This window comes from Strix uralensis, chromosome 1 (genome assembly GCF_047716275.1).
Source record: "Strix uralensis isolate ZFMK-TIS-50842 chromosome 1, bStrUra1, whole genome shotgun sequence".
In the NCBI taxonomy this organism is placed as follows: Eukaryota; Metazoa; Chordata; class Aves; order Strigiformes; family Strigidae; genus Strix; species Strix uralensis.
The window spans coordinates 119,343,179-119,369,388 of record NC_133972.1 but is presented as its reverse complement, the minus strand read 5'-3'; positions in this window follow the sequence as shown (position 1 = coordinate 119,369,388).

The window sequence follows — 26,210 nt, the reverse complement described above, 5'->3', positions numbered from 1 at the left end:
TCTCACTGTGAGAAAAAAGGAAAAGAAAAGGGAGGGAGGGTGTAAAACTGTTATTCCTGCCGTGCTGCAACAGCAGGTGCACCAGATGGCTCACAAAGTAATTAGGGTGAAGAAACAGTGTCAAGACTTCATGTGGTGTGGTCTGTAAATGATCATCAAATCAAATTCTTTATCAAAGATGGAGTTTTCTCTCTCTCCCCACTGGCAAATCGATACACATTTGAAACAGTGCATGTGATCTGCTTCCTTACGTGCAGGCACCTGGAATGCAGACAGAGAAACCTGGTCAAGAGACCATTCTTGTTAAGCAGCCATCTGTCCTAACAGACTGTCCCAAAGCATTCCCAGCCTGTTGAGTTGTTATGCTTCACTTTATTTGAAGACCATCTTTCCTATGAAATATTTTTTTCAGCTCCTTAAGTGGTCACCTAGAAGGAATTTTGCCGTGCAGTATGTAAGGTAAACAGCACAAAGCTTCCCGGTGGAGTTATGTGTTGGCAGCAGAACAGGACCTTGCACTGGTTTCATCTACAGACCTAATTATTTCTAAAGCTTCTCATAGTTTTCCCCCTTTTCTTGGCTTTTCCCTGTGTTAGTTCCCTTAGACATAGGGAGATACTGGCTCCTGCTTGAGTCTGCTGGACAGATCTACAAGGATATGATTAGCATATGGATATCTATTAGCATATGATAACATACTATCCCCCTGTCTCAGCCTAGGTTGCCTCAGTAGAGGACCACTGCTTCCCTGCGCAGCCTAGCATTCTGAAAAGGACCGCTGCTGCACAGCTGCCTGCTGCCCTTCTCTTCACCTACCCCCTCTCTAACTCATCTGAAATAACCACTCTAACTACCAGTGTGTTCTCCCTATTTTTTGTGTCTTTGACCCCCATTTCAAATACTGTATCATGCTGAGGGAGCTCTGCGCCATTCTGGCACCCATGGGAGCAACATCAACGGACACCACAACCATTGGTGAGCAGTTTAGTAACAGACCTGAGGCTTTAAATACTTTAACAAGGGTATTTCTGTTTATGTTCTGAAACACATCTCTTTGTCACACACATCATTTTATCAAATATCTACAGTAAAGCCATACTGCATGAAAAAGGAGAAGCCTGAAACAGAGCTTTCAGCTGGCTTCTCAGATAATCACAGAGTAGTGGGGGAGCAGCTGTACAAGGCTTAGATACTCCAGGATAAATTCTGTGGAAAAACTTACACATAGAAAGAAGTTTTAACAACGTGTGTAACACTAGCCTAGGATTTAAATCTAAGAAAGGCAGTCTGTTGTCCTGCTGGTATTTACTACAAACTGAATCATTTTCTATTTGACTGTCAGCATGTTTGGGTTTTTTTCCGAATGATATTCTGCTACAGTGAGCTTACAGCTTAAAATGGATAGAAGTTTTACCTTTCCAAGTCTGTGATTTTTTTTGGAAAGCCAGTCTGTAGCTGAATGTTCCCTGCTAAAGGAAGTTATGACTGAGTTAAAGTGATACAAGAGTCCCTGTGGCAAACACGTGCTGCCTGCAGGAGAAGAAACCCCATGTGAATTGCAGTGCAAGGGACAGTAATGGACTTCTGTAGTGTAGGGGTTTGTAGTCTGGAAGTACGGTGTGAAGCGTGTGATGCTGAACCCAAGAAAGTTCTCCAGAACCTACAGTTGCATTTGTAGTGTTTAGGTATATAAATCTGAAACTATGATTTTTTAATTTTCATTTTTTTAAACCCTCTCAGAAGCTAGCCAGCAGTATCTAAACTTACTGGGCTTTTTTGGCCAGAAAGTTTGGCCCAGCTCTTACTCATGTTCTACTGAGACACAAAAGCTAGTCAGGGGACAGTCTAATTCCTCTGAGAGATCAGTACATCTCTGGGGCTGGACTGGGCCCCACAGAAATCAGAAGTGCTCTTGCTTTCTTTTGAAATGCTGCTCTCCCTCCCTCTCTTATTCTCCCAGGCTTGGCAGTCCTCTGAGCCTGATTCCTGAGCACATGCAATTGCAGAAAAGGTGCATGGTGGGAATATCTCCCTGTGTCTTCTCAGGAAGGAAACTCAGTTCCTCACCTCACGTACCAGGCCCTGGGCCCCACCACATGGAGGGGCCTTCATTCTCTTGGGTGATTTGGCACACAGCCTGAAGTTTAGACTTTCTTGCGAAGTAGTTGAAAGCAGGTACCTGCTCAGGGTTTTCTGAACCAGATGGACTTTAGTTTCTGCTCAGTGAACTGAGTGTTTTCTGGTTTGGGCAGAGCAGTGCCTAATTTGTAGATTTATAAATCCTTTATTGCTTCTAGCCCTCAGTTTAATATAGAGTCAGCAGTTCAACTCTTAATTTCTGCACTCAGTTCAAACCTAGATAATTATCTATCCCTGTAATTAGTAGTGAGCAGTGTGTCAGTATCGTACCAGTGCATTCCTGGTTACTCATAGCAATACTTTTCTCCTCCACTCTAGTAAAAAGGAGCCAAATTTCCCCACTGGTATTGCTAAAAACACCGTCACAAATCAAACCTAAACAAATTAAGCCACTCTTGTATATCTGTTCCATCCTTAACTGTTTCCAGAGCAGATAAGGTATTCTGGATCACTTTGCCATACATCTGGAGTTTACACCATCAAATATGTCTTCACTGAAATGTGGAAAAAATAATCTGTTTGTAAAATACCTAAATCTTCATTTTCCTGTAAGAGGCAGTCTAGGAGCTTTCCTCAGCTTTAGTTTGCATTTTTGCCTTTGTTTTTGTAATGTCTTCATAGGTACTTGAAAATACAGTTTATTTCCCTACTGCTTTTGATTACTCGTGGTTGGTAAACAATGAAGATTAATTGTTTTCTGATGTAGCAGAAGCAAACGTGATTCTTATTCACAAGTAACCTTGGCAGTGTCAGGAGGGGCACACACAGCCCTGGGAACAATATTCTTAGCCAGCTGCACTTACAGCGCCACAAAGAAAGCTCATGTTGTTGCTGTTTCTTAGGTAGATAAAACTAGGGCACAGAACTAAGATATGGTCCAAGTCTCATATTCAGATTAATAGGTAATTAAGTTGAAATGCATCTTTGAACTTATTTCCCTGTTTTTATAAAGCTCTTAAATTTTTATGGAACATTTGAGGATCTGCTTGTTTTTCTGTCGTATAATCTTAGCTTCCATATCTTGCTGAAAGACCTGTGGCAGGAATATAAAAGCAGTGATGGGACTGTTCTTGGAGTAGGTCTGCATGGAAAAGAAGAACAGGAAACAGCCCAGCCCCACTACAGCCCAGGTTCCATGCCAGTTGCTGAGAGGGGAGGCTTTACTGGTGCAGGTACAGTGCTGGCTTTTAGAACTTGTATTGCTTCCAGTTTAGGTTAGTAGCAGGGGTCTGTACAAAAATGTGTGGACATACAAGCTAGGATGAAACCTACCTCAGGCATCATGCTGTATCCCTTTGTAAAACACAAATGTGCCCTTAGTGATGAGTGGAAGAGGGGGCATGTAAGTCTTAAGCTAGACATCTTTTTTTACAGAAGTATATAAGGAATCAGAGTAATTTAACTGCTTATAAAATGAAGCAAATGGATATATTTTCACTGGTAGATGATGGAATACAAGAAAATATCATTCTGCAAATGTTATCTGTTATATGTTTGCAAACAGAGAAAGAAAAGAAATAGCAAAATTATGCCATTAATCTATTCATTTTCCTCTGTGGTAATGTTTCTTCAAATCAAATTATTCTATAATGACCTATTCAGTGTTTTGCATTATCTTTGAAACAAATCGTCTATTATTTTGGTACTTCTCCAGACCCTAAAAATGTTTCTCAGCTCTCCAAACATTGATGTAGGAAAGCAACATTTTCTTCTGTTTCACAAATATGAAACCAGGGCACTGTGATCCTAAATATCTTAGTTACTGGTAGGAGCAGCCCCAGTGAATTTCTGCACGTAAGTTTTGCAAAGGCAGAGCCTAACAAGAGGACCAAGATCAAACAAGGATGAGGAAAGAAAGTGACTGAAGCTAGATCATCTCACACTGAGCTTGGACCATCCTTCCTTAGCTGCAGCAGTTTTGCCCAAGTAAGAACTACAAAATTAGGTCTCTATGCATGTTAACTTTTTTAATAAAATCTGTTACTCATAAATCATAAGTGTTGTCCTGGTTTTGGCTGGCATAGAGTTAGTTTTCTTCCTAGTAGCTGGTACAGTGCTGTGTTTTGGATGTAGGATAAGAATAATGTTAATAACACACTAATGTTTTAGTTGTTGCTGAGCAGTGCTTACACTAAGTCAAGGAATTTTCAGCTTCTCATACTGCCCTGCCAGCGAGGAGGCTGGGGGTGCACAAGAAGCAGGGAGAGGGTGCAGACAGGGCAGCTGACCCAAACTGGCCAAAGGGATATTCCATATCATACGATGTCATGCTGAACAAAAAAAATGTGTGGAGTTGACTGGGAGGTGGCAACCACTGCTCCGGGACTGCTTGGGCATCAGGTAGTGGGTGGTGAGCAATTGCATTGCGGATCACTTGTTTTGTGTATTCTTTTATCATTATTTTTATTTTTCCTTCCTTTTCTGTCCTATTAAACTGTCTTTATCTCAACCCACGAGTTTTACCTTTTCCTCATTTTCTCCCCCATCCCACTAGGAGGGAGGGAGCGAAAGGCCGTGTGGTGTTTAGCTGACTGCCGGGTTAAACCACAAGTGCAAAAGTCAAATTTGCAGTACTTAATAGTGGAGTTTTTACTTGTGGTCAGCTTGGGTTCAAACACCCTTTCAGTAACCTAATTCTGCATTCTATGATACCATACCAAAATACTGAGCTTGTTTTGAGCAAAAGCCAACTGTGCTTAGTATAACTGCACTGAAATCATTGTAGGACTAAGCCCTATGTGGCAGTTACACCATTTGAATTGAGAGACTCAGTAGAATATTTTTGCAGCTTTTCTAATTAAAATAATAATTATGTAGTGTCTATTAGCATGGAATTCCAAATGTAAGCCTCAGGGTCAAATGGCTTAGAAAACTGAAAGTCTCTGCTCCCATATGTAGGAAAAAAGGACACGAGACAGTTCTGGGCAGCTTCATTTACATAAATCACAAATATTGCTTACCAATAATTCCATGTACTGAGTTCTGCTCTTTAGCTGGAATCTTTCTGCATAAATGACAGAAAATTATTGCTCATGCACCCTACCCATGGACCCTAGCAGCATGCACTCCAGAACTGGTCAGTCACTCTCATCAACAGGTAGGGATTTTATGTTTGATAGTAGAGTAGAAAGAGGTCAGTTAGAGGGTGCATGGTCTTTTTATGAGCATGGATAGTTTTCATAGGTCTGGTGCTCTTGAGTACAGCAGGTAAAGCTCATATAACCTGGTTAACTTTGGGACTGAAGAGAACACATGGTCAAGATAGTTAGGAGGCCTCTTTGGGAAGTCAATACCAAACAAGCAGAAGTAGATTTGAAATCACAGAACTGAGTCCAATTAGCTGCACTTCGGAGCAGATGCTGGTGAAGTGATTTTCCTTGAACTGAAGCTGTATGATGGAGGATCAATCAATCAATTTATAAGCACCTCGAGGGTAATAATAGTCTAGTGAATGCGAATTTGTCAAGGACAAATTGTATCAAACCAATCTAATTTCTTTCTTTGACAGGATAAGTGAATAAGGGGGAAGCAGTAGATGTGATATATCTTGACTTCAGTAAGGCTCTTGAGTCTCCTCCATAGCATCCTCATAAGCAAATTAAGGCACATGATTAAATCACTGCAGAGAAGGCTCACAGCTGGTTGAGAAAACTAAATCAAAGAGAAACTATCAACGGTTTGTTGTCACAATGGGAGGACATTTAAAATGGGGTGTTTCTGAGCCCAGTTCTATTCAATCCTTTGCTGATCAATGATCTGGATGATGAAATGATGAGGATGCTTTCAAATTTGGAAGGAGTTCCAGAAAATGGAAAGTTGTTCCAAAATCAACTGACGGAAATTTAATAAAAGCACATGCAATTGTTACTGAAGTGCTTTGCATACATGAAATGGGGAAAAATCAGTTAGTAAGCAGTATAAGCCAGAAAAGAAGTTAGAAGTTAGGGGGACACAGGCAGTGGCAACAGTGTGACACTGTTAGAAAAGATTCTTCTTGTTCTCGGATACATTCATTTTCATTTGTAAAGACAAGAGGCTTTAGGTGACCCTGCTTGAGCAGGGGAGTTGGACAAGATGACCTCCAGAGGTCCTTTCCAACCTCAACCCTTCTGTGTTTCTGTATAAATCTAGCTGTTCTTGAGACCAATGATACCTCAGTTAGAGTGCAGTTTCAGGCTTCAGACCAAGAGAAAGATGTAAACAAATATTAAAAGGGCAAAAGGAAGATAAGATAAATGATAGAGGCTTGAAAAACTTGACATCTGAAATAGGGTGAAGAAGGCCGCTTCTGCATCATTTGTTGCACTGGGAAGTAAATGTCCTATAACTTCTTAGTGTCCTTAAAGCACATAACTAACATTTGAAAACCTGGGGTTCAACAGACTTCTGATGCATATTTGATTTTGTGTCATTTTGGTGTGTATTTAGAAGTGTAGATGTTTTTTTTCTCCAATTGAAGCTCCTTATGTTTATCAAGTTTTCTTGTTTGCCTTTTTGGTGGTTTGAGGTTTTGTGTTTAGAAATATCCCTAGACAGACGAAACTTTGCTCTTGATGTTGGCAACTAAGATCTACAGAAAAAAATCATTTCAGCTCTGTCTGTTTAGGACTTTGTAAATTTTATAGTATTATACCACTTCCTTCTGCATCTCTGTTCTACTGATTAGAGTAACACAGGTGAACTAAATGAGTAATGTTAGTCAAGAAAATACTGTGGCTTTATAGAGTAACTATTCATAAAGAAAAAGCCTTGAAACATTTCCAGAACTGGAGGCAGAGAATTTATTGTTCCTGCTGGAACCCAGAATAACTACTGCTTTGTGTCATCATTTTATAATCCTTGTCTGTCAATAAACATAACTGTAGCTAGCAATAAAAATGATACAGGCTCAGTCAGGCAACACTACCCTGGTAAAACTAATTTATGAGCCAGTTAATATTTTTAATCCTGTTACAGAGATGACCTCAAAACCCAGACCATTTATCTAAGCCTCTATCCCCTAAAGGAACACATGTGGATGTCAGATAAGTGAAACCTGCTTTTGAATCATGTTGATCTTGGGCTGAGGTTGGGCAGCAAGAGGGAGAAAGGGTGGAACTGTAGATATCTGTCTGCAAAAACAAACCAGTCCCATTAGTGTCTGTCTCTTACCTAGTAGAGAGTTGGTCAAACACTCTTGCAGACTCAAATGAAGCTGTTCATCTGATAACTTAAAATTCAGTATGTTGTATTTTTCCTTTCTCCACATCAGCTACATGCCAGCGATTATTCCAGTTTCACCATTGATCCAAGATGACTTATCACAACAGGGAGTCATTCTGTTTACACTACTTCAGAAATCTCTGAGATATTATTTGATCTACAGCATCCATTAGACACACAGAATACATTTCCTACTCTATTGTTTCATCTTATTAGCAAGATATGGCAATGACACTGTCTGCTAATTGCTATCCAACTAGTGCTTTGTGCCTTGTTAATTTTGACTAAGACACTTTTCCTGCATAGCACAGTGTAGATATTACTAATAGGGGAAAGACAGGTAGTTAATTGGTGTCTTGAGTGTTACACAGACAAATAAAAAAATGACTGATAATCAGTTTTTCTCTGATGGAAGGGTCAGCTCTTGTCACTAGCTTCTATGCTGTTCTTTCTCTCTGTGCTGTAATGTATAATGTCTTATCCTTATAAAAGGTGCTGAGATTCATAATGGCTACCAGAAGAATACATGCTGATGCCCGCAATTTATAATGAATTAATACAAAGGAATGCTCACTTTTTAAACCTCAGTCAGGTATTCTCATGAAGGTGAAATTCAGGGGGGTCCTAGGTCAGAGTGTATTTTTGCACTGATTGGCTGAGTCTCCTGGAAAGTCTGCAAGAGATTGCGGCAAGACACATGGTCTTAACAACCCAGTTACAGGATCCACCAAATATAAAGTGAGAGGGGCTAAAAAGATATGTATTGTTCTTGCTTGGGGAAGCCAGATGAGTCGGTCTGGCAACAGAGGTTCTGCTTCTAGTTCTACTCTGTCATACGAGGGAGGAATTTTTGTTGGCTCCAGACAGTGATCCTTTGAGTCCTGAAAGAAAATAACTGAAAGTGCAAGGAAAAGAGTTTTCTTTCACCCAAACTTCTTATAAATTCTGTTTGTTCTTGGACATAGACCCAAATCCAAACGTTCTGCACTGCCTCATCAAAAATACAGGTTGATGTTTCACTTTTTATGTCTTATGTATACCAATGTCCTCTATGACACACACAGAGATACATCTCAGGCAAAACAAACGATGGCTCTTACAGAGTGTGAGCTAATTGTTGAGATAGGTGCACAGGGACAGCATTTAAATATCCTAAAACAGGAGATAATGGAAGCTTTCCGGTCATGAGGAAATACATTTATATACCTGTTTTTGTAGAAGAGATTGATTGAATATAAGTTATCTTTCTGAAAGTTGGCGGTTTGTGGAGAATTGGTGTCCTGGAGCCCCCACTGAATGCAGCAGAGCTGTGAGTATGCAGCACCTCTGAAGTAAGGACAAGACTCTTAGATATACATGCTTGCATTAAAGACAAATTTGGTAACTATGTGGAATGCTACACATTGTATTCAATGTCTGTTCACTACAAATGTTTGCTTGAGAGAAAACGTTCTGGTTTCACTGTTCATTTTATTAAAATTTCTTTACCTGAAGAACCACCTTCAGACAAATAATCGTTTAAGTGTAGCAGCTGAAAACAAACCCTAGCAAGACTATAGCATCAATTAATTTCTGAGACATTGGAATGGCTCTCTGGATAACAACCAGAAGCAGCCAGACAAGAAAAATCAAGAGGTAAGATGAGTGCAACAAAAAGGCCCACTAAATTCAGTACAGTCTAGTGACAGTCAAACTCTAAATATATCTTCCTACAGAACTGCAAGAAGGCTACATGTGATCTTAATCACGTGTGATGATATGGGTGAGCACAGTTCAGGGCAGCACCCTTGCACTCCTCATTCTGCCTAACGTGCCAGTGCTCCAGCACACAGATGCTGATGAGATCCAACGTCTCAACCACTGTCTGAACTTACAGACATTATCAATTTAAAAATCACACCTGCATTGGAAAATATTTTACCTATATTGTTATAATAACACCTACGATTAAAGAGGGGAAAAAGAAATCTATCCATTTTTATCTCTTCTCTCCTGGTTCATTTCTTTGTGTATTTGAAAGCAATCTGTACATTGTCTGTTTCAATGTTTGCTCAGTCTAGTCACTCTATTATCCTGGGGGGAGGGAGCTAAGGGAAGGCTTGGGGAAGGAGAGAGAGAAAAACATCACATAGCAACAAAAGAAGGAATTAAAAAAGAAATAGGATAATATGACTTTTAAATCTGGGAAAAAAAAAAAAAAAAAAAAAGCACAGGTGTTTGTGCATGCATCTAGAGAAGGATAAGGAAAGTGTTTTAATTGACTGAATTTTGACCTACCAGCTCCTCTTGGAGAAAGGAAGGGCTGTGTCAATTTTCTCCCTGCAGGGAAGGCAGAACAGGCAGGGGAGCTAAAACAGGTGAGAACCCTCCTCCCTCCTGTGGCTGCCATTCTGCGCCTGTGTTGAGACGTTCATGTGTTACACACAGCCTGGACAAAATGACTGATGTACTTCTCTCACAAGTCTGTTTGTGAAAGAACAAACACTCTCCCAAGCAGTTTGCTTCCCCTCTGTGTCTCAGTGCAATTGTCAAGTTTGAAAATTACAGATATTGCATATGCTTAAGAAATTGCTAACTCACCCTCCTGATTTCCTCCTTCCCTTCTTTTCACCAGGTGGGCAGTTTTCATTTTTCGCGTTCAATATCACTCCTTGTTTTCTCCTTTCAAATCTAACAGTGACGTAGGAAGAAATAATGAAGACGTCAATAGTACAAAGAATACTTCATTAGTTTTGATTTATTATTTTTTTCCCTTCCCTTGTAGAGAAAACTGTAGATTTGATTTGAGGAGGACCCAATTGGTAAACTGCTACTGAGCAGGAATTCAGCTGGAGAAAAATGCAACTCAACAGAGCAGATTTGATACGCTTACTTAAATCCCTTATACATGAGCTCTTCCTTTCCCTCTCCTGCACAACGTGTGTCATGTTGGTTTTTGTAATACTGACTATCCTAAAAGGCCACCTTGAAATTCATTTCACAAAATACCATTTCCAAAACATGTTTTCAAAACTTTGTTTATGATTAGAGAGGGGAGTTGAAAATTTAACCTTTGATCTAGACTAAATAACTTTTTGCCAGTTCACCCTGAACTGTCATTTCCACTGAATTGCCTAAAAGAAATAGAACACGTGAGAAGCAAAAAACAGTTTTCTGAAAATGCTATGATTTTGCCAGTGTCTCACAGACAAGTTGGAACTAGTCTATATCAAGTTGCTTTAAAAAATTTGTATTATTGCAATATTTTTTCTTTGGAAAAAGACAATTTAATGACAGATTTATAAGTGATGGAGGCCACCATTTCCCCACCTACTTTGCCATAATATGTAGGAGCCTTTACCCAAAGAGGCCATTGCTAGATCTAGGCAGAGCTGATTTCAGATATGTGTTTACTCCTTGATATGGCCAAAGGGGTTTTCTACTCACCATGAAACCAGAGGTGACTGATCCCACAGTCTGCTATTAATTCCCATTCCTTTTGTAAAAACACATGGTTTTGGGTAAGTGTTTTCAAAACTCAGATGCTGAGGCACATTTTAGTTTCCTAAAGCTAAATGCATGTTCTGATATTCCAAGTGACCAGAGAGGCAATGCAGCCCAGGGAAACATGCATGGAAGGGAAGGAGGGAGAGGGAGGAGTGGCAGGTTTGGTTGCTGTGTCTAAAATTGACACTGACATATCAGTTTTGTGGGATTGAGGCCTGGCTTGCCCTACTCTCTGTAAAGTGCTTAGCACATTTTGGACCCTGCGAGCTGTTGCATTAATCATGACCTTGGCTTGCAAATAATAAATGTCCTTAAGCTCAGTCCAGTCAATATTTAACCTGGGTCGTGAGGGAAAATAAGGTGACACTCCAAGCCCTGTCCATCCGAGTTCTCAAGCTGCAAGGTAAAGCTCTCAGCCATCAGGTAGATGTTCGCATTATATTCACGCCTGCTGCTTTTTTCATTATTACTCAAATGGTTAATAGTGAAAATTACTTAAAATACTGTCTTTGGCTCCTGATCTTTTCTTCAGTGCTCTCTGTGGACACAGGCCAATGTCAAATTCTTGTTTAAGGTCCCAAGGTTTTTCCTTGCAACAGCTGAGACTAGCAGATATGGCTTAGTAAAAGATTCTTGAACATAAGTGTAGCAAAAAGGTGCTGCACCTCTCGTACCAGGGCAATTCAAGATGGGTTGGGCCACATCTGTAAAGATTACATGCTATTTAATAAGATGCTATTCATCTGACATACATTTCATTTAATGGAAATAGCTATTCAGGAAAAATATAGAAAAGGAGAAAATGAAGTCCAAAATAGTAATCCATATTCTGGGCTTTTACAGTGCTAATGTAAAGTCATAGGAAAGGGATAGGATGATACAGAGAATTTATGAGCCACTGGAAACAATGTGAGATGCTGCAATAATGCTAGCAATAACAATTTGTGTCTTTGCAGTGTTCAGTGCAGGAAGATGATAGAAAAAGAATGTAATACAGTTTAACAATCAATGATCTTTAGAATGTAATATTCCTGAAAGGGTTTTTCCTGAGAGGATTCTACCCATGATAGCAGAGAAGAAGGGAGAGAGAAATTCTCTAAATTAGTTTTAGGTTTGTAAAGCAGTTTCCATTTTCTGAGGAAAATGCTACTGAAAGAAAAAAAAAAGAGTAGCATTTATTGACCATTTTGTAACTGTTAAATACAGATACACTACAAAAATACAAATTCTTTTGTTTCTAATTGTAAAATGTACAAGTGTTATAACTATGTTAAGCTCCTTTGTTTTACAGGTCAGCATGGACTAAAAAAATTGATTGCTAAACCAGCCGTAGTCAATATTTATTTTTGTACTTCTAAAAATTTTAGCCAATAGTTACATATTTGTGAATATGCATTTTGTAATTTGTTTCTGTTAGCAAACCTGTTTCTACAAATAAAGATTATTTAGTTCCTCTTCAGGAAGAAAGTCCAGATAAACTAAACCATGTGATAAGGTAGGGGGAGCATTTGTTGTGAGGGGGAGGATGTGAGGAGAGTTGGGGTGTAAGGCAGTTGCAAGTACCAATTGAAAGCAACATGTCTCTAGAGAGACTTCATTTGTGTTCTTTCTCCTTGTAGTGAAACTTTCTAATGAAGTAAATGTCCTTTAAATTCAACGCTAAGTGCTGTTAGACTGAAGTGTGTCTTGTAACTCCCATCTTAAAGACTAACAGATGTTTTAACTTCTGTTAAAAGACAAACCACAATTTTTTTGAGACTATCAGTGTTAGTGGGTGCTTGTTTACAGTTGGTATCCTTAATGAAAACAAACTTTAACCTTGACACAATGATGGAAACTGAAAAAGAAGTGACTGGCTGAACAACTCCATTTCCTTTCAAGGGCCCGGTGCAGCAGTGTTAGACGTCTTCCTGTGTGACACGCAGAGGCTTTAACAATAGCACATGTGGAAAACTGTTTAAATGATTATATTTTTTTTAATAGTCAGTGATGAATTTCTGAAACAATGAATGTTCGAATCTAACTTCCTTCAGTCTTCTCCCTCCCTACTCCTCATCCCCCCGGTAAATTTATGTAAGATCTTTATATCATAGCTAGAGATTCAGCATGTATAAAATAAATTAGGTATACCATGCACTGAGTGTGCATAGGAGCATGAAGGATTGGGGGGGAGGTTAGACATTTTGTTTAATTTTAAATAATTTTGTTTAATGGTACAAACTAGTTGATGAAGATAAATCTCTAGTGTGTGCCTCTTCTTGGTACCTAAGTTCTGCAGAACAAGGAGAACTGAAACACCTGAAAATCTGAGTCTTCATGTGTAGTCAGCAGAGGGAGGTATTTCTGAGGAAAATTCAGTCTGTCCTGATATGTGAAGCATGGACACATTTTTGTCTCTCTCACCACAACCTCAGTGACTATATAAGCTCAGCTGGCTTGTTTACAACACTCCAAAGTTAATTTTGTTGTGATTATCGTTAGGTGACAGAAAGTCCACCTATATTCTTTGTTGTTGGTTGGTATTTTATCTTCCCAGTAGCTTAAAGCAAGTTTACAGCATTGCAGTAAAAGCTGAAGTTAGTGATAATTTTCTTGGGTCATATCCATCGCATGGTGTTTTTGAGGAGCACGGAAGTGATGTAGGGGCTCCATTCTGCTTTTCGTATTTATACAAACTGCCACTGAAAACAACACTGAGCAAGGAAAGCAAAACTGTGCCCCAGAGCATCAAGAGGATATCCTACTTCCACTGACCATATGTGGATGACAAAGGAAACAGGATTTGACTGAAATGGCACAGCTAGTAACAAAAGCAATATAAATACCTATAATAGCACTATAGTTAACATATAAAGCAATGTTTTGGTACCATTATGAGTCTAAGATTTTCCAAACAGGAATATCAGCTGATCTACCTGAGAACCACCTGTGTGCAGTGTTCGGTGTGTTGTATGACTGCTTTAGGTTTTAGTTTTAAAAGAAAAGAAGTAAAATATTTCTTGTGAACTATTTTTTTCACTTAAACCATTCTAATAAAAATGCTTGGAACTGTTTTTCTTCATAATTTGAAAAGAGAAAAGTTGTTAGCTGGGGTTTGGCTTGTTTCCAGATACATCTTCACCATTTTCCTGTTCCTTGCAAGTGTTTCCTGCATTGGCTGCACCTCTTTAAGATTGCACAGTGAAGCTAAAAGGTTCCTTTGCAATTTGTGACCTCCATGACTTTTCTAAACAAGGGCATGGGAAGCTTCAGAGGCAGCAAGTTTGGAGTTGCTGTATGTTAATCGACCCATTAGCTTTCACAAAAACAATGACCTCTACTAACATCTCTAACATGGCCCTCTTCAAACTAAACTCTTCCTGAGCCCTGATGGGTTATCTCATCCAGTGTACGTCAGTCTGCTTCCTCCCTGATTATGTCTCTAACTCCCATTTGGTGCTGAGCACAGCCTAGATTTCTATACAACTCTTTAGTCTGCTCTTTTCTGGTTTTCCAGGTCGTCTTGTTTGTTCTGGGCCACCCTTTGCTTTCTGTGTCTCTGCAGCTTTGGTTCTTTTTAGAAATATCGTTGGAGCAACAGCAGTTAACGCAAACACTTCACAGAATTTCTTGACGCCAGAATTATGAAAATCTCCCCTTGATGATATTTTTCCATTATTCACTATACAAAGCACTGAAGCAATACCTCAAGGAATGTTGGGTTTTTTATTTTTCCTTGCATCATCCCCAATTTCAGCTGATCATTGATTTCTTCTGAGCCAGGATTCAAATATGTTGGACTCTGTTCCTTCTGGCTCCTGCAGATCTTTTGACTGCCATCTGACCAGGGCCCCCATAGCTTTCATCTGTTTTCACTCCAAATCCTTCTTCTAAAATGTAAAATGATGGCCTCTAGCCAGCATGTTGCCTTTTACTTTTCCTGTGGCCCAGACCTCAGTTAAAGATTTAACAAAAGCAAAAAAAGCTCTGTTTCAAGCCAAATAAAGGAATAAAATCTAAAAGTTTTTCCAGATGAGAATGTGGGACCTTTCACAGGCAGCTCATATACTCTTTGGCAATTGAAATCTATCACAGGCTTTGCTCACATAATAGGAAATACTTTTTTTATATAAACTATTTCTGGAGCTTCCAATTGTTGCCTTCTGCTTTTAATACCTCTTATTTTATAAAATCTACATGAAAGATGAAAGAAAATGAAACTTTGCATCTCTGGAGGCAGTCTTCCTGGGTTATCATCTCTAGTTCTGTGCCAGGAGTGCAGGATAGTGGCAGCTACTTGTACTTCAGTGAATACCACTCCACACAGCTTCCACTTGCAAGCATGTCCCTGAAAGGGTATACAGAGCTGTCCTGAGTTTTCCCATCCCTGTGGAAGACCCCCTCTTTGCAAGGACTGACATGCCCCATGGAACGTCCAAATCTTGCAGATGATGTATATACCTGTAGGGCAGCGTTTGCTTTTGAACATCAAGAGCAGAGCCCCTATTTTAACAAAGCAGTCTGATAAAACTGTGTTATGCTCAGGGGAATCTGCTATTTAAAATCCAGTGGGACTGGGGGCATTGAAAGCTGATTATCTTTATGCTCATTGCACTGTGATCTTTTGTTTGCTGTTGACATGATTTTACAAGGAGAAACTCAAATGAGGGATGGAAGAGAGGATAAACTCTTTCCCTCCCACTTTCCAAATGACAGGCCTGCTGCAATGTAGTTATATACCATATTCATGCTAAGCTTTTTCACAGTACAAAGTACTACTCAAACACAATGGGTGATTACTACAATTTCCTCTCTTTGGATCACAGATACTATATCCGTAAGCATCTCTTAATTTGCTGTTTGTGATGTTAAGTGCTGGACAGGATTTTCCTCTGTCATTTATGTTCCCGGCAGAATTTCTCCTCACTGTACAGTCCTCATCAGTGCAGTGTGAGTGCGTGTGTCTACTGGGGCAACCCAAACCCAGGCTGGGCTGCTCTCAGCCTGCTGGGGAAGACAGTCCTGGATGTACTACTGGAAGAGATGATTCAGAAGGACTCATGACATTAAAGCACTTCTGTCCAAATATATGACACACATTTGGAATGTGTGACACTTAAAACCAATCCAGCTGGAGAATGATTTTAAACAGAAGATGGTGAATCTTTTATTTCTCAGATGCCTTTGAGAGAGAATGGATTTGCTGCTTGTCCCAAACCACAGACTTCTTTCCTTCCTCCTTAATTCTCAGAACATCTTACTTGGCATAGGCATTTGTGAGCCACTGGTGCAAAACTGAGTTCAGCTCAGGAAAACAGAATCACAGCAATTACTGGTTATTCTTTAAGACTTAGTTTCCCATAGTGAAAAATATGCATTGGGTTAGGGTTTTTTCTGTTCCACACATTTTACCTTGAACTTGTTATATTTCATGAAAAAAATATTCTTTGTGTTTTTCTGGGAGGTTGTTTTGTATGGAGTCTGGCAAACAATTTGGAAGTCTTAGCACCAGCAGTATTAACGAACAGAATCGTATCAAAAATTTCTCTCATTGTTCCAAGAGCAGCTAGAGTCCCGAGGTCCCAAATACAGACACTTCCTGTGAAGTTAAAGGGTAGCCTTTAATTAAGCTGAGGAACTGACTGCCAGCTGCTGTTTGATGCCTAATATTGCCATGGCAGGTAAGGAAAAAGGTGAATGTGCAGATAGCTTTCAAAAGCAGTGGTGAGACAGAAGAGTGAAGAGGTGGGGGATATAGAGATGAGTTGAAGTGGGGAGATGGTCAGAAATATAGAGGTATCAATGTGAAATAAAAGAGAGAAGAGGATTAAGAGGAACAAGGAACCCAGGAAAATTTGAAAATACATTTTCAAAGGAGATCTCTTATGAAGAAAGTATAGAAGGTGTGGCATGCACAGCTTCACCAAATGAAGACTGTATGGATCTTGTTGCTGTCTGTAACTTCATTATAAGGATACATACCAGGAAGAGAATTTCTTAAACTAAAGGACCAAACTTGCATGAGGGAAGAAACTTAACTATGGATAAAATCAGAGTGGAAACTGGATTTCTAATTCTAAGAAAAGGAGGTTTCCTAACAACTGGGGTCTGTGGGAACTCCGAGGTAAAGCCTCCACCTTTGCTTAAGGTGGCACTTGATCACTCCGTGAAAGCAATTATATGACATGAATCTTCCCAGGCCTCTATTTCTACAGTATATCAAATTTACACACACATACATATAGAACTAGACAAAACATTAAATGGGTAATATGAGAGTTTACATGACCTTCATTGGTGTTATTTGTGGAAACCATGATAATACCGCCATAGCAGTAAATGCTCATGTCATTTGTGTTTGGGGAAATTGCTTCTTGAAAACATTTATTGTCATGGAGTATTTCACCTGAGACATTTTCAGTAAGAAACAAAAAGTTCTATAAGCAGAATGGCTTTAATATAGCATTGCTTTCTGAAACTGAAATACCTTAGGAAAGATTGTTTCTATAGTAATGAGTTGCACAAGGAAAAATGTCTTGAGAATGTTGGGGAGGAGGAACCAGAGTTGCTGTTGGGTTTCCTAGTCAAATTCAGTGAACTACTGAGTGATGTTGACAAGGAAATTAATGAAGCAAATTCTGGGTTTTAGTAGATGTATTCATAAATATGAGACACTCACTGCAAGTGGAAGTATCCAGTCTCTACATGTGCCAGTGACCGACTCTTTTATGTTTCAGTGCACAAATTAGAGATGCTTCCCAGGGTCTTGGAGACAATTCCAGATTTCTGGCAAATTCATCATTAGAACAGTGCAGCATGTTGGGACAAACAAAAATTAATTCATATCATTAAGATTTCATTTGTACTGTGGTCACCTTACCTTCCTGCTCTTTGTTTTTGTTCTCTTGATCCTCTGATTCATTCTTCTGACATTACTTCTTTCCTTTTTAAGCCACTAATTTTCATTGTCTTGGAGACTAGCATGTTGCGTCTCACTTTCCACTCCAGCTCTGCCTCCTTAGTCTTGTATGGCTTACATAAAACTGGCTGCACTAAATAAGAGTCTTTAACTTCCTGAGTACAGCAGGAGAAGAAGCAAACACTGTATAAAATGCCTAAACAACAACTGTGATAAAAGTCTTGCACTGATTTCACAAGCATTACTAACCTTCCCCATACTTGGACAGCATATGAAAGGCATACAAAGTGTGTGACAAGTAAAATAAATTTTTAAAAAAGGACAAAGAAACAGCAGCTTAAAAAAAAAAAAAAGAAGACTGCTTAGGATAGTCGTGGTAAAATAAATGTAGTTTTAAAAACAGGTACATTTTGTACTCGTCAAGGGAGATGGTAAAATAAATACTCTTCAAAGTGTTTCAAATAGTTTATTACAGCTAGTCTTCCCAGTGCTTTAAAGCTTCTCTCTCCCCTCCATAGATAAGTAGAAAAGTATTTCTAATGCCTTGTCTTTGTGAACAAAAAATAATACTTCTTAGATAGCTAGACCTTTAAAATATCATGAATAAGCACTTACAAATGTCTCACCAGCTGAAAAGAAAGAAAAGTAACCTAGATCAGAAATGGATCATTTTCAGAAGTTGTAGTGATTAACACCATATTAAATCTTAAGAAAAACATCCATGAGAAAGATTATGCCACCTTTATGCAGGCTTAATAATAACTTACTCTGAAAAAGAAATCCCAACTGGAAATTAGTGAAGGAAGATATTTTGCAGTCTATTTAAGTGTGTCAAAGCCTGAGCCAATAGTAACAGAACTTTTGAGATGCTATTTTTGGCTATCTTAAATATTCGTACAGTTTGGAAAAGAACAATTTAATAAGCATGAGTCATCATGGATTTGTGAAAGGTAAATCATCTCAGACAAATCACAGTACTTAATGAAATAACTGTTGGTATAGACAGAGCCAGAAGATTTAACATATTTGAATTTTCACAAACCTCTAGTCAACTTTAGACATGATGGATTATTGCATCATGATCTTTTCAAATATAGGACAGGTAATAAATTAAAATAAAATAAAATAGGTAAGGAACATCAGGGAGCTGGAAAACAAATGGTTGAGATTACAAAGGCCTTATCGTTTTCAGAAGAGCAAGGTCCAAGAGAGACCTACTGAGATCAATGCCTTTTAATACTAGTTTACATAATATTTAAAATCTGATGTCTTCTCATGGAGGTTCATTACATTTTTGCCAATAGCTTTAGGTTGGAATCTGATCTCATAAACAATTTATTGAGTATATGAAATTACATCTTTTCTGTTTTAGGATGATCTTGCAAGCATGGCCAAACCAGAAATACAACAAAGAGAGATAAAAAGCATCTTAATGCATAAAATTATGCATTTGAACAGAAATCAGGCATTTGAAGTAATATGTCATTCAAATAACATTTGATTTACTAATATGATTGAGACAAAGGCTTCATGATTGATAGCACAGCAAGTATTTTCAGGCCTACATGTATACAACAGCAGCTGCAACAGCCAAGAGGATTGGCTTTAGCCATCCCTATGTGTTCTGTTGCTTTTCAGTGCTCTTACCTGTGATTGAGGGTGTAGAGAAAATTCCCTTCTGAACTGTGAACCAAATGCTGGTGATGGAAAAAGGCCCTTTGGAAGAAAACTAATTTACAACTTAAGTCTGAATATTTTTAAGACCTCCAGCAAGAGGGTTCACACTGTATATTTTTAGCTGCAGGTGACCTGAATCACTGTCTGGTGATATCTCTAATATATAGGGGCTTGACTGCTCTACTCAACATGCTCTCTGTACTGCATGAAGTAGATGGTGTGAATGCCTCTTTAGACATTCAGTGCTGATTAGTAGGAAAATTAAGATTCTTAAAGTGATACGAAAAGTATAGCATATATCTAATAAATAAAAGTGATGATAATTTTAGAGGTTTTGGACAGATAAAAGCTTGAAATGGACACTGTTTCTATAAAGTCAGAAGAAACAAATGTAGAAAAGGTTTCTATGAGTTATGGTATTTTACTAGTGCTGATGTAGCTGAATCAGGAATTTTAACATGTTTTAAATGACATTATGTAATTATTAAATATAATATATTAAAAATGTACTGATCAATCTATCATCTTGCAAATTTAATCATTGACTTATTGTTCTTTGACTGATTTGAGTAGGGAAGTAATGAAAGTACCAGCATTTAAAAATCAAGTACTTACAGTTTTGTTCTTTAGGATAGTCATCATTTAACCTTTCTTTTGGTTGGTAGAAATTTGTCTTCTCTTGAAAAGTTTCATCTTTCAGTACATGATGAGGGTGTATCATACATATATGCCTTTTACAGTATCACCTTATATAGTATTAACCATTTTTTTCTTTCCTCTTCCTCAGTTTTTAGACATTTACATATAACTCTGTGCCATAACAATGGTGGTAATATGAAATTTTGCTGGTGAAGTCTAAAAAAATATTTTAAAAATCATTTAAAAAATCTGCTAAATTTACAACTTATTACTGGATACCTTGAAGAGGACATTGAAAGAGGGAAGGGAAGGGAAGGGAAGGGAAGGGAAGGGAAGGGAAGGGAAGGGAAGGGAAGGGAAGGGAAGGGAAGGGAAGGGAAGGGAAGGGAAGGGAAGGGAAGGGAAGGGAAGGGAAGGGAAGGGAAGGGAAGGGAAGGGAAGGGAAGGGAAGGGAAGGGAAGGGAAGGGAAGGGAAGGGAAGGGAAGGGAAGGGAAGGGAAGGGAAGGGAAGGGAAGGGAAGGGGAGGGGAGGGGAGGGAAGGGGAGGGGAGGGGAGGGGAGGGGAGGGGAGGGGAGGGGAGGGGAGGGGAGGGGAGGGGAGGGGAGGGGAGGGGAGGGGAGGGGAGGGGAGGGGAGGGGAGGGGAGGGGGGAAGGGGGAGGGGGGAGGGGGGAGGGGGGAGGGGGGAAGGGAGGGGGGAAGGGGGAAGGGAGGGAGGGAGGGAGGGAGGGAGGGAGGGAGGAAGGAAGGAAGGAAGGAAGGAAGGAAGGAAGGAAGGAAGGAAGGAAGGAAGGAAGGAAGGAAGGAAGGAAGGAAGGAAGGAAGGAAGGAAGGAAGGAAGGAAGGAAGGAAGGAAGGAAGGAAGGAAGGAAGGAAGGAAGGAAGGAAGGAAGGCAAGCTCTTAAAAATATAACCATCTTATTAAACTCTTATTTGAATAAACATGCAGTTGATGGTTAGCAGTCATTGTACTCCTCTAAAGTAAATAAAAAAATCATAAAAAAAAGGAATATTTTGCTTGTTTATCCAACATTAGCACAAAAAATTCAGTTGCAAGAAAAACAATTTTAAGATGTACTGAAAGTAAATGTTGCATTTTACATCTCATGTAATGCAAACATTTAGATTAACTTCGATACCCTTGGTATTACATTAGCAAATGTTTTACAAATTTTTTTTTTATTAAATACTGTTCTACACAGTTCCACACAACTCCCATGGACTTCAGACAGCATGATATGGCTCACTAAATATTTTGCTTTAATAATGAGTGAATAGATAACAAACTCATTTAGGTAGATCTCAGTTAGCTCAGTTAGTTAGCTCAGTTAGAGCTCACTTAGCTCAGTTAGCTAGATCTCAGTCTCAGACACTGTCTGCATGTATGGTTAAATACCAGTTAATATGGCAGGATTCTGAATAGCACATCAGGCCCACAACCCAAAACCTGAATGTGCATATTTAATACATATAACTCTGCTTACTAGGGTAGGATAACAAGCATAATACTGCATTTTTAAGTGTAGTATTTTGTTTTAATTCAAGATCTATAAAAATGTGTCTATCAAGCCCTGTTTGTGTGATATTTCACAGCAAATGTCAATAAACATCAACTCAAAGGAACTTTCCTCAAAATCTTGCCTCCAGGAATCCCACAGTCACTACAGGGTAAAAATCAGAGCAAGTGGCCAAGATCTGTGTATGCCTGAAGGTCAGCAAACTTGTGCCTGGATCAATTAATAGTGGAGTCATCAACTATAAATACTCTGCTCCAGATTCTGAGAATGGACCCCACCATCAGAAGCAGGTATCTGAACTGCAGTCCTGGCACACTGGGAGAGGCTGTATTTTTTCCACAGCTTTACGTGGGCACTGAAGTTCAACAAAGCAATATGCACTTCAAGCTGCCTAATAAATAGTCAAGGTTGCCAGACGCTGACTCCCTCTGCGATCAATGGACAACAGTTGCGATGCCTATGTTAGCCACCTCTACGGTATAAATATATTTATTTTGCAGACAGGACACAAACAAGCTCTGTCCGCACTTCAAGCTCCAGGTCCTACTTCAAATAACGCTTCATGCTATTGTGCCTCATACAATGCTGAGATTGCCCACAATGCTTGCTGGATTTTCAAAGTCTCTAAAGAATGAATAATGGGAATGGGAAAACCTAAATCTATAAATGCTAGAAGGGTATAAATTCCTCTACTTAAGGAAGTAGAGGAAGTAGCTATAAAAATAAGCAATAAACAACAGAGGTAGGCAATACTGAATATGAATTCTCTACTAATTTCTGTCAGTGTTTTAAAATTGGACAATAAGTCATTCATGAAACCTACTACCACACTACTTCCTTGTGCTTTCTGCATTTATTTTTTCAAACTTACATTTGGAAACAGCTAATCATAATTTTTCACGGGTGTTTTCTCTCTAAGGAAAACTTTCACTGTTCACAACAGTTAGCACTGAATTCTTCTAGTCCTCTAGAGGTTTGCTTTCATTTTCTCAGTAAAACCTTATGCTGTCAATATTGCCCCTTGGTTCTTTAGAAAAATGTGCCTAGAATGTTCCTATTCGTTTATAGCAGAGATTTGATTATCTTGTAATTTCCTAACATAGTCTTCTGCTAGGAATAAATCTAGGTTATATTGGCTCTATTTCTTATGATTTTGTGGATAATGTCTTCCCTACAGTCTAAGAAAACAAAACAAAACACAATTCATATTTTTCTTGCAACTCTGTGAAATATTTTAGCCACTTTAATCCAATTTCTTACACATTTTTAATCTTTTACTTGGGAACATATTTTAATTATTTCTTTTCTGAAATTAATATCTGCGGTATGTGAATTGTGATAAAGAAAAGACAGATACTGGACTTATTTCAATTCTTTGTGAGCACAGCCAGTGAATTTATTTAATCATTATAGCTGCAGAAACTATATTTGCTATAGAATTTGTTGGTAAGAATAGGTGAGGAAATATGGAATAACCACTTCAGATATATCCTCAAGCTACTTAAGGAAAGCTATAGTAAGAGAAAGAAGTAAATGAAAAGAAAATTAATTCATGTATCCGTAAGTACTAAAACATGTTACTGCTTCAGTTCTAAGATATTCCTTTGCACATCTACTGACTTGTTCTATATTTATATATAAAAAAAATGTATTGACAAGATGGTTTTCCTTAAAAAAGGTAACAAAACTACTCTTTTATTTTTTGAAATATCTACATTCGGAGAAACAATCCATTAACCTAACTTCAGTGCTGATTGAAATGCAGCCCCGCTCTCTCTGCTCTGAACATAAAGCATGCTCATCATGGTGCAACCAGTTTTCAAATAGCTTTGTCTTATAATATACTTTGAATAAAATACACTAGTTTTGATTCACAAAAACATTTCATTATTTGATTATAGATCTTGCTGCTTCAGGGGAAAAATTGAGAGGTGCACTTCTCTACAGCTCCACCATAGAGACTGGGCAACATTTCAAGTCTTACTATTCCGTATGCAAGCCACTCAGAATGAGGGCTACTTTGTCACCTCTAGGTTAACAAGAAGTTTTCTGTCCAGTCCTTTTAAAAGATGAAAATACTGGGATCTTGACAGTTTAGTCCTTGTACTTGTGAAAATTTGTACTCGCATACAGACTGTTAAATAGGTGCAACACACCTACACAGGTATACTCCCCAGGCAGCTAGGGAGCCCAGGTCTGCATGCAATGACTCACAGGTACTCAGTAGCACTTTTGCAACCCCATACAGAACACATTTAATTCTGCAAGTTAGATCACATATTTAGATCACTGAACAAGGGATCAGCAGGAGCAGAATAGGAGTAGGCCCAAGAGGCCTCGAGCATTACAGGCACCTCTTGATGCTGCAGTTCTTCTGTAGCCATCATTCCAAGCACAAATATAGGCTGGCTGGTGAGTGGATTGAGAGCAGCCCTGCGGAGAAGGACTTGGGGGTACTGGGGGATGAAAAACTGACCCTGAGCCTGCAATGTGTGCTCACAGCCCAGAAAGCCAACTGTATCCTGGGCTGCATCAAGAGAAGTGTGACCAGCAGGTTGAGGCAGGTGATTCTGCCCCTCTACTCTTGTCTCATGAGACCCCACCTGGAGTGCTGTGTCCAGCTCTGGGGCCGCCGGCATAAGGACATGAACCTGCTTGAGCAGGTCTAGAGGAGGGCCACGAAGATGACGAGGGGGCTGGAGCACCTCCCTTACGGGGACAGGCTGAGAGAGTTGGGGTTGTTCACCCTGGAGAAAAGAAGGCTGCGGGGAGACCTTATAGCGGCCTTCCAGTACTTAAAGGGGGCCAACAGGAAAGATGGGGAGGGACTCTTTATCAGGGAGTGTAGTGATAGGATGAGGGGTAATGGTTTAAGCTGAAAGAGGGTAGATTTAGATTAGATGTAAGGAAGAAATTCTTTACTGTGAGGGTGGTGAGACACTGGAACAGGTTGCCCAGAGAAGTTGTGGATGACCCCTCCCTGGAAGTGTTCAAGGCCAGGTTGGATGGGACTTTGAGCAACTTGGTCTAGTGGAAGGTGTCCCTGCCCATGGCAGGAGGGTTGCTCTTTAAGGTCCCTTTCAGCCCAAACCATTCTATAATTGTATGACTCTATGAACTGGTGGGCAGTAGCTGAGGTCAATCACTGTCTCCCTGAATAGTGGTGCTGTCTCAGTCACATCAAGGCAAGACCCAAATAGCCTAGGCAGAAGCAAAGGTGATGTTGCTCTTTTCTCTTCTCACCTAGATGAGCTGACAGTCAGAGTCCTCCCTAGATGCTACAGATCCTATCTAGATCTGTTCTGGGAACCATATCCAACTTAAGCCATGTGTAGTGCTCATATCGCTGTAGCGGCCAGCTCTCAGTATCATATGTTGGTTAAAGAGCTGTTAACACTAGTTAAACCCTTCAGTGAAGTGAAAATAATCAGGATCACGCCTGTTTGTTTTCTATTCCATGACTCCAGACGAGGACTTGATTTTAAGAGAATAAACTGCAAGTAAAGGAGCAGATCTCATAGTTCTGTGTAATCAAAGCTGATTTATAACACTGTTTAAAATGATCAGTTCTATTTAAAATTTCCTTCCTAATATACACCAAAAGCTGAAGGACATTTGCTTACACAAGTCCACTATGTCAGAGGAATTGTATCTGTTTGACGAGAGCAGAATATTACCTTTTGGTTATTCAGTTTTCTTAGTGAAATAAAGTAGATTCCCATTAACATAGTGGAAATACATAGGTTTTTTCCTCTCTCTTTTTTAGAGCCAAACCAGTTAAAAAGTGGAATAAATTCTTTGTAACTTGGTTCTTACAGGCAGTCATACCCTAGTAAATTATTATGACCTTGAAAAAAGTTCAATGAAACCACAAGGAGTCAGACTGTTTCATTCTGTTTCTGTTCCTGGAAAAACAGCATCCAAATATTGCTGCATTAAATAAAGAAATGAATAAGATAGTGCAATAAATATTGAACAGCAGGCAAACCTGAACTATCCAGAAGTTAAGTATAGCTCTTACCCTATGCAAATAAGTACCAACCATTATTTATTGAACCTGAATCAAACAAGGACTTCTTTTATATGTGTCATGCCAAGAATTAAATAGGATTCGCTCTGCCACAGGGTCCCATAGGCAAAGTCCCACAGAAATGCTTTTCTTCACAAGAAAAGGGACAGTCTGGTTCAAACTCTGAATACATGATGAAAAGAAGCTCTTGAAAAAAAGAATATACAGAGAATAGGCATTAGGCTTAACTTCTGTTAAACAAGCAGTAGAATGAAATGCTAGTAATTAAGGATGGAGACCAGTGGTTACATGTGATAAATTATTTGGCAGTGGTTATTTGCTTTAAAGCATATCCCCTTGAGGGGGTATTTATTATTCTTGAAAGCTTATCTGAGAACAAGGAGAGACTTGGGTAGGAAGTTGGATGCAGTAAATGAAACAACTTGCTAAATGATTTACTATATAAAAGTTGTGTACAATTTTAAATGTGTAGAGTTACATCAATTTTGCAAAGCAATTGCTTTGTGCAATTATTTTGTTTATTGTTACTTTTCAGTTATGACTAAATAACTTCTAACTTCATCGTTTCCATTTTTTAAGCAGAATGCCACTACACAGAGAGGAGGACTTTTTCCTAATTATGA